The sequence below is a fragment of the Astyanax mexicanus genome, chromosome 22 (assembly GCF_023375975.1).
Source record: "Astyanax mexicanus isolate ESR-SI-001 chromosome 22, AstMex3_surface, whole genome shotgun sequence".
Classification (NCBI taxonomy): Eukaryota; Metazoa; Chordata; class Actinopteri; order Characiformes; family Acestrorhamphidae; genus Astyanax; species Astyanax mexicanus.
In genome coordinates this window covers 21986971-22000405 of record NC_064429.1, presented here as the reverse complement: position 1 = coordinate 22000405, position 13435 = coordinate 21986971, and the positions used below count along the sequence as shown (strand labels likewise).

Sequence of the window (13435 nt, the reverse complement as noted above, 5' to 3'; positions counted from 1 at the left end):
TTCGCTTATATATATTATTTTTATGAGGATTAATATTGAAGTTTTAATCAGTAAAGAACCTTTAGATCAAGTGAAGTATCTTTAGAACTTTAAAAGGCACATAACACTCTACATACACTACCAGTTAAAGGATTTTGCATTTATTACTTTATAAAATAAATAAAAAAATGTCAGTAAACTCGATTGATACAAACGTTAGCAGGAAACTGGAAGGGCATGAACATGAACATGAACAAATTTTTTAAAATGTTATAATAACTAGAAAAGGACACAGAAACACAGATAATCTTAATTTGACTCAATTAGGAATTATGAACTAAGCCAGAGTAAAGCTTCAAAACTGGTACAGAAAGAGGTCTGGCTGACTCACATGGCAACACCTTTAGCTTAGCTAAGCAATGAACTAAGTCTTGTGTCATGAAGCATTGTTACTAGACTAGTAAAAACAGGGGTGTTCTAAAACTTTTGATCGGTAGTGTATGTCTATTATAATCATGGTTCATTATGGAACCAAAAATGGTTCTACTTCAATGGCATCATTAAAGAAATCGCCATATAAAGCACCTTTATTTTTAAGCCAAAACCCCAAAAATAGTTGGGACATTGGTTTTTAATCAATTACTAAAGTTTTAATTCGATTTTACAGCAAGTCACCATTAAACTTTTTTTTCTTTCTATTTTTTTTTTTTTTTTTTTTACAGCTCTGGGTTTTAATAGGCAACCCCTTCCCCAGTGAGTGACCAATAGGAGGGGGGCAATTTTCACCTTCTCGGGACAGCCATGAATTCATTGCACACTTTAGCAAAGAATTGAGCCCCTGGCATATAGGCCCAGGATATACGCTCTCAGGGTGAAAGACCATGGTGTGTTCGTGTGTGTGTGTGTGTGTAAATGCATGTCCAAATGCATGGCCTCACCCATCATGAAGGGTGGTGGAGCAGAGGTTTATTCAGGTTTCCATGGCAACAATCCAGCATGCCAATGCGATACCAATCCATTGGTGCCAAGGAAAAGGAGAGAACGAGAAATAGAGAGAGAGAGAGGGGTGAAGGGGGCTCTGTGCATATCTACAGCAGCTCAGATGTCTTGTTAAAGTGCAGAACATAACAAGGAAACAGTAAAACAACGGACAATGAGGTTGTTTTTCACTGTTTCACAAACATTTGCTCCAAAGAAATCATTTATACTGCACCTTCATTACATAAAAATAAAATTTTCATATTCATGAATGACTATAAAAGCTGACAGACCATTTTTACAGCTCTCAGGCCAGTGTTCACCTTGTAATTCCATTGTCTGATACAGTTCTATTGCCAAGCTTTTAACTTACAAAGATTACCATGACCAGTCAATGCGCCAGCCAAAATTTTTCTGTTTTATTGCAACTGTTTTAAAGTTGGACACGGTTTATAGGCTGTTGGTATCCAGCAAATCCCATTAAATCTAAAGAGAAACTGTAGCTGAGAGATGTACAGAGCTTGGATAATAAAGTTGAGTAAAGCTGAGGTAACTTAGCACCTTAGAGTTTGTTTACCGAAATCTTTTTGTGGAAAAGAGACAATTCAATGCCATTTGAGTAGCACTGCTACTAAAGAAGCACTATTACAGTAAATTCAAGTAACAAGGTATGAATGAGGTTTAGTTTAGGTTAACTGTACTAAATTTCCGGTTGCTGGTGCTCTGTATCTATAGTCCTAGTTCACTCTCGTACTACAATCACTGGAACAAGTCTGTAAAATTTGTGAATTTGTAATTTTTTAGTGAGCACAGCTGTGCCACATGGTGGCATAAAAGATGCCAGTGTGATTTTCAATGCACAGCCACAGATGACCAGTCAAACATACATTTCGTAAATTGCTGTATGTTGTAATGATTAATAATCCGTTAATCAGCAAATTTAGGTTATAGTTTAGGTTATATATTTTTTTCCCATTCATATTTTTTGATGGGATTTTTACTTTATTTTATTTTGACACAGCATGTCTGTATTAGTGACTTTTTTATAATTGTATGAGTGATCTGTTTGTTTGATTATGCTTTTTAGGCACATTTATTTTGATATTGTCTGTTTGTTCAATATGTTGCTATTGGGCTGTTGTGGCTAAATGTGGCTAAATGTCACCATATCATGTTTAATGGAAAGCTGCTCAGTCTGTTAGTTTTTACTGCAGCTTTGTGTAAAAAATTAACAGGACCAGTGTTATGGTTAAACTTTAGCAATTAATCCATGGTTCACTTATGTCCTAAACTTTGGGGTGGGGTTCTTTTTTAAAAAAAAAACATCCATTATAATGTTTTCTTGCCAAAATTCCTTGATTTTGAAATCAAACGGCCCAACAGAGGCAACTAAAGAAGGCATAAGTGGGTTAAGAGTGAATCAAACAGAGGGGCACTGAGTTCAGCTGGCTAAGCATTAAGCCACTGTGATCGAGAGATCGCTGTTTCGAATCCTGGTCATGCAGCTTGCCGTTAGCTGCTAGAGTCCTGAGAGAGCACAATTTGCCTTGCTTTCTCTGGGTGTGTAGATGGCACTCTTTCCCCTTATTCCTCATCACCCTTAGGATGATGTCGATTAGCACAAGGCATCTGTGAGCTGATGTATCGGAACCGAGTCGATGCACTTTCCTCCGAGCGCGCTTTGATGCTACTCAGCAATGCTGCATCAGCATCAGTTCGAAAATAGGCAGTGGCTGACTTCACATGTGTTGGAGGAGGCATGTGGTAGTTTTCACCTTTCTGGTGTTATGGCATCACTAGTGATGGGGATAAACAGCTGACCATCAGCTGAATAAGTGGGATAATCAGCCTAGCTAAATTGGGGAGAGAATTATTTTTTTATTATTTAAAAAGGAGTGAACCAAATCAATACTTTCTAATCAAGCAAGCTATATCTAAGCTCCATCTCTTGCTGGCTGGTTCTCTGAGTGTATTATTTTGAGTATAAGTATATTGTGCAGGTCAGTCAGCAGAACACATTAAATCATTAATATCCACATCAATACAAAAGCACTTACTCAATCCAGGACACAACTGGGTCACAGGTCACCACTAGTGAAGGCTTCCTGTCACCACACACACACACACATACACACACACACACACTCCTCAGAGGACATATTATTAACCCAAGCCCAATGCGTTTCTGCTGAGGGGTTAAAAGAGGGAATGGAATGTGTGGTAAATGATTTATAATCGCTGAAACTGTTTCAGTGTACTTCGGCTGTGTGGTGGTGGGGGGGGGGGGGGGGGATGCGGAATACACACTGCTCCACACTTTTCTTATATATCCTCAGATATGTGGGGAGAGCAGGGGTTTATCTACCTCAACAAAAGGAGAGAGTAGGTGGGGGGAAAAGTAGGTCAAGATAAACCAAAGTCAGGAGGTTATATCTGATTTAACTAGTCACATGGAGCCATCTGCAGTTCCTTCACCTGACATGTTATTGTTTGTTCTTCTAGGTGAGAAAAGATGTGAAATGGCATCAAGGACGTGAAGGATTGCTTCCTACTGTCAGAAGAAAAGGTTAGTATGAGATATTTTTTCTTATTTCTTTATTCATTCCTTTGGTGCTTTACCACCAAAGTCTACAACACTTATAGGAATGTTAGGCATCACTATCACTCGTGTGCTGAATTGTTTATGTTGTCATGAGCAGACACTTAGTGACAAGCTATTTTAGTTACAAAATCTATTCATTCAAATTAATTTTCAGAGAATAACCTATTTTAGCATAAATATAAGTGAAGGAATTCCAAAAAAGTACATTTCCAACCAGATGCTGCTGGACACAGTCATCATTACCACCACTGTGGTGTCCACTCTTTAACCCTTTTCCACTGATATGAAACCGGCACTGTTTTGGTTTGCGAACCTAATTTTGAACCAATCACGGCATTTCCACTAACAAAAGTAGGTTCCAGAATCAGGAACGTTTGTTTGCACTGGGAACCAACGAAGAAAATCAGGTTATTGGGCGCGAACAGTGCCGCTGTGCAACGCCCTCTGTTGATGACGTATGATGTGGCGATTTGACGGTTCCACTAAAAATGGTTCTTTTGGTGGAAAAGCGCTATCTGGGTGGTAATGCTATTCTTCCTTGACATACTCCCAGACCACACATAATACTAGAGACTAGCCCAAGAAACATTAAATACCCAAACAACTTCAAAATCTAATGCTCCATCCATATGGCACCCACTATCAGGCCTCGCTCAAACTCTGGTAATTCACAATGCCTTGTCTGAAACATGCAAGCTTGTGTTAAACCTCACTCAGAAGATAACACCTCACAACATATGCAGATTGTGTAGAGGCATTCCCAAGCGATCCTGTCCTGATGGCAACACTTCAGACATGCCTGTCTGTATATTATATTATATCTAGATCACTGTGAATGCATGTGATTAAAATTTTATCAAAAAGATACTAGTCACATAAAGTGACTTAAAGTGACAGTGATTTTGTTTCTCAACTGAAAGCAAAAGCATTTCTGCTAAGCCTAATATATTTATTCTAAAAACTGGGGTGTCGTGTGGCTTTTCGTGGGGTTTTTTTTCTGGCCACGTCACGTGTCTTTATGTACCACATGTACAGCCTCTAAAAGAGGATCCGGCTCAGTTTTACTGAAAGCGATCAGCTGGTGGAGCAATGGAGACTTCAGAAGGGGAAACTCAGAGCTCAGTAGCTCATTCACTCATAGTAAAAACAAAGAAACGAAGGAGTGAACTTTCTGACTGAGCGTGTTCTCTCTCTCTCTCTCTCTCTCTCTTTCTCTCTTTCTCTCTCTCTGACTGAACATAACCTGAAATCAGATTAATTCGCTTTAAAAGAAGACCGCATCACACCTGCCCAGTTTAAAATGACTCTTTCGCATGCTTGGTGCAATTACCCATTCTTACCAGAGAGGGCCCTGAATTCCAAAACTTAGGGACATTAGCTTTAAATATACACATTATTTTATTGTTTCTATACATAATATTCCGATTTTATTTGCATTGATCAATATATATATATATACAGTGTTTCATTAACATTCCACATAATGAGTAACTAGCATCTCCAGATAAAATTGAAAGTTTTGATATGCCAACGACAATACAGTAAATTCAGTCAAGCCAGTATATATATATATACATAAATATTTTTTCCTATTTTACTGCAGTTTGCTTTTTGCGGAGAGCTCCTCTTACATACTTGCCCCCATGACTTGCTATTGCAGACAGATTACATCAGAACGCCATCTGATAATTGTCCTTATGATTGTTATAATCCTATGGGTCACACTGTTGCATTGTTTTACAGGATAATGTATCTGTTTGTTGAAGGCCAGTAATACACTGTGTGGCTTAGTTGGCTATTTATTAGTGGCTACTTGACGAAACAGCCATGTTAGCTAAATGGAGGGAACTGCTTAGCTTAATGGAAGCACTCAACGGCAAGTAGAAGCTCCTACTTGATAAGTGAGAACGCTAGCACGAGCAATCTCAGCATGGCTACTCTGTCGAGTCAGGAGGTTCAGTTTGGGTAAGTGTGGATCAAGCGCCACTTCCATTTCTCGGAGAGATAATAGAGAGTATGAGGGGAGTTTGACACAGATAGGGCATCGGATTGTGCTGAGTCAGCACCATCGAGTACGATGCTGAAACACAGCACATCTGCGCTGATCTTGGATCAGACTTCAAACGCGTTTCTCTCTCCCGAGGCGTTGAACAGTGTGCAGCTGGAGCTTTTAATTCATCCCATCGGACCGAAGTGCTTTTTGTTATTGGGTCTTCATCGAACGACATCTTGTAGAATGCAACTAGCCAGTGGGTGAAGTGCTAAAGTTGGGCATAACTGTATTCACAAAGCTGATTCTGCAGCATCAACTGAAACATTAAAGAGGTTGGGTCTGGAACCAGTTCAAGGAGCAAACGTGGAAACAGTCAGAGAATAGATCCAGAAGAAGAAATGATGAAATAGCCGTACAACCCTGTCATCATGAAACATGAAATGAAAAAGGGGAAGGTCTCATAAAAGTCTCTGTAGAGAGGTTTCTGTAATATTCCAGCTGCTGCTCATAATTTTTTTTATCACCTTACTCTGCAACCTGAACAAACCATGGATGAACATACCATACCTACATATAACTGTGGGCTAGAGGGGTTAGAATATGCCCCAGAATTGAGCTGTGGAGCAGTTGAACTGTGGAAGCAGTGGTGGAATGATGAAATCATGGTGCTTTGTCTGTTCTAATGCTCTTTAAATCCTTACATAGATGATCCAAAATCTAGCAGAAAGTCTTCTCTGGATAGTAGAGACAATTTAAATCCCTTAGTTTAAAAAACAAAAGCAATAAATTAACATTTTACCCCTCAGTTTAACCTTTTAGCCCTAACCTCTCAGTTTTGCTCATTCACACCTAGGGGTGGTTGGTGTGGTGCAGTGGATAACACCACTACCTGCCACTTCGCTACCACATCATGTGGGAGATTGGGGTTCAATTCCAGTTTTGGTGACTATTCTGCACTACACCAATAAGAGTCCTTGGGCAAGACTCCTAACACATACTGTAAACTTGTAAGTCCCTCTGGATAAGAGCATCAGGTAAATGACATAAATGTAAATGTAAAGGTAGGGCATCCCAATTCTTTTTAGGCTGGAGGGGGTGGGTGAAATTTTAGGGCTACATGACCTTAGCTAGCAAGCTAACTTTCCTGTTCCACCTTAAAGAGTGCAACAGACAGCAGATGCTGCAGAATTTAAGGCAGAATGGAAAAATAAAATAAATTAAAGTAAACAAAAGCTAATTTCAGCTCCTCTTCACAGAAGGAATAAGGAATGGACAATAATAACTAATTGTTGCACCCCTGCCCCCTTTGTTAAGACACAATATTTGTGATACAATATAATACCCTTAAATTAATCAGTCAAAATGCAGCTAGGTTGTTGAACTTTAACGCTCTGGTACTATAGCTATATCTGTATCCGGTGCTTGAAGGGTTGTCCTAATTCTTAGGGGAAGGATTTTACCCCTTCAAGGGTTACACCTAAAAGAAACAGGTAAAAGTACAAAAGATAAATAGGATTGGGCCAAAGTGTCCCTACTACACAGCAAGTGAACAGTGAACAGTTCTTAAAGTGTAAGAATCTAAGCCAAAACATGGCTAGTTGAATAGGTCTGATATGCAATGGTCAGTACCTACCAGAAGTAGTCCAAAGTAGGGCATTCACTGAAGAGGCAACAGGTTAATGGGTTTCAACGTTTTAATAATGGTGAGTGGGGAGCTGGAAGGTTAGCCCATCTGGACAGAACTTCAAGGATCTCCTGCTGATAACATCTTGGTGCCAGATACCACAGACCACCTTCAGAGGTCTTGTGTAGTTCATGTCTCTGTGGATCAGAGCTGTTTTGGTGGCAAGATTAGGCATTGTGGTCACAAATGTCTTTTTTACTGTGAACTATAGAGGGAAATTTGGAAAAATCCTTATGTATAATTTGTGTCATGGTACGTCATGTAGTGCTGTTGGTAGCTGGTTTAAAGCTTTGTTCAGGTAGTTAGTGCTGTTTTGGTGATACATGATAAATTGGATGTTGGATGATCACCAGCCCAAATCCATCAAATATATCTCCCCAACTCATCTCATTGCAAAATGAGGAACGGAGAGTTTAGTGCTGGTTCATATTTATCTGCTCTACTGTGTCTTGTAGCATATCTCTACAGAGACTAGGCAGGTGATTACTATTTACTATGGATTAATTTAATTTCTGTCTATAAACAGATTTAAAAAGTTAATCTACCGTAACAGTAGATACAGGAGTCATACACGTAAGAGTTTGCACCCATACAAGCATATAAAAGGATGCTAAAGAGTCAAAACCAATACTTTTTCTTCTTCTATTGTTTAATGAGTGACAATAACCTGCCTCACCTTCAGGTAATTGGCCTGAAAAACACAAAACAAACAATTAGTAAAAGTCATCTTTTCACACTGAAAAAAACAAACTGGATCCCAGTACAGTTGACCTGTCACCTTTTATACCTTCTGCAGTATTTTGATTCTGTAAACTAGGTGCTAAGTGGTCCAGTGGTCTAAATAAATTCTTTACGTACAAAGACTGGTGGCAGGCAGTTATTCATGTTATACTGGTGTGTTTATACAGTTTTCCCAAATGTTCAATATATCGACTTGCATCATCTGTATCATGATATGCATTCTATAGCAAGGTTTTGGCACTTGGGCTATATTCACATAACAAACAACATTGCTCAAGTTGGATTTTTTGCTCTGATCAGATCTGGCTTTTTCTCTTGATGGTTCACATTCACAAATGTAAGTGACCTGTATCTGTGCATAATGTGAACAAATCTGTCACTAAAACGCTTCACATGCACACATTAATACATGTATAAACGTCACCAACAACAAAAAACGCCATATTTAAGAGTTGAATCGTAGCTTCATAAGGGCAAATGGATGCGTTTGTTAGCAACTCATATGTGGAGCATCTTTTGCTGGAGTGGAGAGTAAACAGCTGGTCTGAAGTTCATGCTCAGGTCAAGGAGGTGATAAAAGGCCAGTTTTTGCTTTTTTTGCATGCTTTAAAGCAAATAGACGCATGGATTCCGATTTGATCGTTCACATTCATGTCACATGTCCATGGATCGGATACGTATCTGATTTAGAACTACATTTGAAAATGACTCAAATCTGATTTAAAAAAATGGATTTGGCACGTTTACACAGCTATGAAAAAAAAATCTGATCTGAGCCACATTAAGCAAAAGAAAAACAGATTTGAGTCACTTCAGCCTGGTAATGTGAACTTGGACGCATAGGGCCCTGTGAAAAGGTGTGTCATGATGCTCATTGCCACCTTACACCCCGTCAACAGTCTAGTTTAGATACCAACTGAGCTTACGAATACATCTACGCTGATGGGCGTGGTGGTCTGGAAGTTTGGTGCGTTCAGGTAAATTTCTGCCGTATTGCTATCTTGGCACCAGAGAACAGTGTGTGGTTGGTGGCTCAGCTATAGAGCTAAACACTAAAATAGGGTCCACAGATTGTACTACTGGCTCCCACCAGGATCTTGTTAAGCTGTCTTCCTCCCTAATTTGCCATCATCCTCAAGTTATGTGGAAACATAATACAATAACTCGTAGAGTTTAGAGAACAGGTGAAACCTGATCAGCTATTCTCTTATCTAGACACAAATGAGAATACACGGTGATCGAAATTAAGAAAAGGCTAAGAGGCATAACAAAGAAATGGGCAAAAAATATGAAACGTCTTATCAAGTTATAGGGAAGGTAAGAAAATCCACGTGAGAGGACTCGGGATGCAACGAAACAAAGGTGCAACCTGAAATAGGGAGGACGCCTGTCAGCCATTATTGTTGTCATTGTTGTTGTTGAATACACGGCTATCTTAAGAACACTGGGATCCTTTTTTTTTTGTTCCTCGATGAAGTAGAGTCAGTTTCTGAAAGTGTCTGATATAATAAACTCTAGGATTCACAGTTACTCTTTCAGTGTTGCATATTTCCTGTCTATATAGGTGGACGCACTGTATACATTGCTTTGAAGAAGTTTTGCATGCATAAGAGACAAAGTCACATGAGACAGTATTATGTGAACTCTGCACTCTTTTCTAGTAGGATGGAAAGGATCTTGGAAAGAGAAGAATGCTAACCACATGTACTCCATACACTTGACCTGCCGGAATTATAGACCCAAGGCCGTGTTTCTATGCATGCCCAAAGCGTACACACACAATAAGAACGTCACGTCTTGCGAACCTCTGCACAATCCTGGAATCTGTATGATAAATAGTCTGCAAACAAAAGCGTAAATAATCTGTACTGCTGGAATAAATGAGAAGAAAAGTGTTGATTCAGAATCAATTCTTGCCATTCATGTTTTAATGAATAGCCTACTTTTTGTACTGTCAGACAATATATGCATATTCATACATCTATGACCCATGATATGAATAAATGCATAGTTTCTAAAGTGTGACAGACATGATAAAAAAGGACTGCAGACTGGGATCAGGCAGACTATCTATTGAACTAAAGAATTGAAGAACATATCCATAGATCTGAACATACATTTCATGCACATGAATGTACTGGGAAGCCTACATATTACATTTACAGGAGTTTCTATGAAATCCCATTCTAAGGCACCGTCCACAAAAATCCAGATTTTTTTTAAACAAAAGTTTTTTGTCTGTGGTTTTATAACATCTTTGTTAATACCAGCAATAGTTTTGAAAATACAGAAATTAACATCTCAGTTCACTAGAGCACAATCATACCTCCTACAAAGTAACATCAATACACACATTGAAGAAGAGCACCTAGAGGTAGAGTGTCCGAATTCATGTTTGGATAGAGGTGTAGGGTGAAGAAACATTCTAAACAGAGGGTTATGAGAAATCAACCAAGCGAGAAGGTGGTGTAAGTGACCAAATAAACCCACAAGCATAGTATTCCCTTTGTTAAAATTATTAACCTCAGGGGTACCAAGTGGTCCAGCAGCCTAAACGCTTTTACTATGATCGGGAGATTGTGGGTTCGAATCCCAGCCATGCAGCTCGCCATCAGCTGCCAGAGCCTCGAGAGAGCACAAGTGAACTTGTTTTCTCTAGGTGGTAGAGGCCGCTCTTTTAGCTCATCACTCCTAGGGTGATGTTGATCAGCACAAGGTGTCTGTGAGCTGATGTATCAAAACCGAGTCACTGCACTTTCCTCCAAATGTGCTGTGATGCTGCATCAACAGAAGTTCGAAAAGAGACGGTGGATAACTTCACATGTGTTGGAGGAGGCATGTGCTAAGATTCACCCTTCTTGTGTTGTGGCATCACTAGTGATAGGGGATATACAGCTAAGTAGCAACTGAATGAGTGTGACAATCAGCCTAGCTAAATTGGGGAGCAAAAAATGGCAGTAAATTAGAATTAAATCTTTAAAATAAAAAAAATATGATCTTCATTGCATTGTTTTCGTTTAAAGCAGTTTCATTGCATCATGGCTTATTTTCTCATTATAACAAGCACAAAATAAATCATTCTTAGTAGTAGTAATGGTCTTGGTAGGTAACTACCCCACTATCCCACCCTTTCTTCTGTAAATGGAGCATCAGTTTGCATTCTGAGATTCTGGTATCAGGTTCTTGAAGGGTTCTAGGGGAGGATTTCAACCACTTCCCCTAGGGTAGGAGTACAAATGAGAAATAGGATTGGGCCCATTTCATTTGGCAATTCTTGGACAATTGGTGGCTGAGTTTCTGTAGTTCATATATGTTGAACATTGAATATCTACAATATTTTTCATGACCCAACTTCAAAGAATACAATGGTGAAATGGTTCAGTCAGCACTTCACACTGCAAACAATTATATCTTAGCAAGTGAAATCCTCTTAAATCTAGTCTAAATATATAATATCTCACTCAAGTTTATTACAGTAATACTGTATGAATAAATAACTTATTTCAAACTTCCTTTTATGTGATTTAGGTGATTTAATCAATCTAAAGTCATTCAGTTTTTGTCAAGAAATAATGCTTAAAACAAGCGATAATATCTGCAAATGTAACGACACACTTTTAGTTTTCTAAAAACACAAAAAAATAGTTTTTTTCTGACAACAATGCAAAAAATGAGACAATTACGATATTTAAACTAAATTTAAAAGGAATTATCTGGCTAAGATTTCATCCATTCTTTCACATCCATTACTTTCCATATGTCACCTGTGGCAGTAGCTATGCCACGTCTGATAGAATATGTGCAGGATATGTGTACAGGCTCTCTTACATTAAATGCGATCATTACAACCCACAGCACTGTCCACTGTGGGTTTTAATGCCTTTTTTTCCCAGCCCTTTTTATGGCCTTCTTTTCCCAGTACACACATGATACTGTGGATCAAGATTAAATGTTAAATGCCCTACTAATACCTCACTACCTCACTACTTAAACACCTGAAGGTGCTCCCAAGCCGATTTGACCTTGGTACCACGTTTGGCGTGTCAGTGCAGATCTCAATAACACAGGCTCCAAAACTGAACCATATGAACTGGAATAAAAAGCACTTCCCAAGAAGTTCCCATGAACCATGATATAATAAGGGCAGCTAGCATTTTCAGCCAAATCCATTTGAATATCAAGTCTGAAGGCTCCTTAAATTACCCAACAATTTGAGCTAATGTGTGCTTCTCTTCCGCAGGTGAAGGGCATCCAGAGATGACCACTCTAACCTCGTTCCAGACTGTTAGAGTCCAGTATCTGAGGACACGAGATCAAGAGCCGAGAGCCAGACTACACATCAGCCATTTATTCGCCTTTATCTGGACGGACTGATAGCATCACCTTTGTCAGAGTTCCTCAGGATTATGTGTCCACGTCTCACATTCTTGCAGCACAAAGCACAATCCACGTGCACAATGGGGAAAGTAGACTGACAAAAGATTGAGGACTGGAGTGTACGAGGATGATTTTACTTTCTCTTGTTTGTGTTTTTATTTATTAACCGTTTAATGTTGAATCAAAAATTCCGCCGATATGTTTAAACTGTGCGAGTTTTTATTTGTCCAATAAATTGCTTATTTTTCGAGTAGCACGTTTTCTGAGTGATTTGTTTATGAATTTAGCTTGATGGAATTTCTAATACTGTGGATATTGCAATGATCAGTCTTGGGTCTACTGAAATAGGTGACATGGCTCAATCATCACCTCACTGAAGGAGTGCTGCACTTGGCATTATTGCCATATATATTCCTGTAACATAGTGGCTTTAATATTACTGGAGGACGATTCGTGACGGTTTAAAGACAAGCAAGATTGCAGTCAAAAGTTATCGCTGTTCATACTGTGATAAATTTGTTATAAGGGTACGAACCCTTATACTATATGAAATGTATTCATTATGTAATGCCAGAAAAATAGCAGATCATTATTTAACAAAAATGTAGTAAGTGTTTACCAGAACAGCAATAATAAATTAATAACTAAGACTAAGGATGATTCTGTGGTTCACTGTAAGTGCTGTTTGTTGCTTATACACTGTAAGGCTGGATAAGTTGAATTTACTTGAATAACTCCTTAACATGCTTTGTTTCATATACAGGCTACAGGTGTAGGTGATACAAAACCCTTTTCTTCTGCAGTAAAATAACTTATTTACACTCTAAAAAGTTTGAGGGCTTTGAAATATCCTATACAGGACACATGGAGAAGCTGCCTGTTCTCTCTCTACTTTACTTAATAATTTCAGATCAGTAACAGCATTCAACCCAAAATCTGCATGTTTGAAAATAGATGTAAAAACTAGACAAACATAACAAAACTAAAAGTGTGGAGGACATCAACTGTTTCATTTGTATTCAGGAAAATATAGATTTTTTTAAAATGTAGTTTTTAAATATGAGATTTACTTACTTACTGT

At 38.6% G+C, this 13435-nt stretch overlaps 1 long non-coding RNA gene across 2 annotated transcripts in view; it reads left to right on the top strand.

Annotated features, from left to right (window-relative positions):
- The window catches only part of LOC103035257 (uncharacterized), a 56246-nt gene extending 43639 nt beyond the window's left edge, over nucleotides 1-12607 (top strand). For both annotated transcript variants that reach the window (XR_001518751.3, XR_455153.4), the window contains exons 3-4: nucleotides 3460-3523; nucleotides 12218-12607. This is a non-coding gene — a long non-coding RNA (uncharacterized LOC103035257). The remainder of the gene's footprint in view (nucleotides 1-3459; nucleotides 3524-12217) is intronic.
- The last annotated feature ends 828 nt before the right edge of the window (nucleotides 12608-13435 follow it).